Source organism: Penaeus monodon, chromosome 25, assembly GCF_015228065.2.
Source record: "Penaeus monodon isolate SGIC_2016 chromosome 25, NSTDA_Pmon_1, whole genome shotgun sequence".
NCBI classification, from domain to species: domain Eukaryota; kingdom Metazoa; phylum Arthropoda; class Malacostraca; order Decapoda; family Penaeidae; genus Penaeus; species Penaeus monodon.
The window spans coordinates 27,163,955-27,164,909 of NC_051410.1; positions in this window are offsets into that span (position 1 = coordinate 27,163,955).

A 955-nucleotide genomic window follows, 5' to 3' on the forward strand; every position below is an offset into this window, starting at 1 on the left:
AAATTTTATATTATTAAATTTTATAATATTATAATGTTTCATGCCTTATGTTCAGTTTACCTTTTAATCGAATAATATTTTATTAATTTAAAGGGAAGTCTTTTATATAAATTTTAAATTTATATTTCATATAAATGGTATATGGTTAATTTTAAATCTGTATATAAAAAATAATATATTAAATTTAATATTTTTTTAAATTTTAAAATGGGGTTGGGGGGTTGGGGGGGTGGGTTGCGTTTAGAATATTAAATTGTAATGAATCTGAGAGAAGGGATTTATATAAAAATATAATGGTTTGGGGGAAAACATGGGAAATTTCAATAAATTATCGTTAAAAATAATTTAAAATAACCCAAATATATATAATAATTATATGGGTTGTAGGGGGAATGTTAGATATAAGGGTTAATATTTATTTTAATGAAATTACTTAATATTATTTTATAAATTAAAATATTAATATTTGAGTTAAATACTATAAAGATATTTTTTAATAATATATTAATATGTAAATAGGGTTAGTAATTATATTAATCTTATATAAATTTATATAAAAATCATTAATAAATCTTTTTTTGCTTTTTCGAAGTCACACGGGAACATTTAAAACCATTAAGGCGTTTTAGCCAACTCCCTTTCAAAATGGGAAAAATTGATTTTCGATTAACGGGATTTCTTTAATTTAGAATTTCTAATTTCATTAAGGCGAAATATATCGGGCTTTAAATGAGAAAGAGGATTTGGGGACAGCCCAAAAACAACGAATTTCCTGGGCTTCCCATGGGGGAAAGTGGAAAGGAGATACGACATTTTTCCAAGATGGAGGTCCCCGCTAGTGTTATTCTTAAAAGGGTTTGAGGGGTCATTAAAATCCATGTTTTTCCACTAATTTACTGGGAAACTATTAAAAGGGGGTTTCGTGGTTCCACCTCTCTCCTTTCAGAAACCAGCC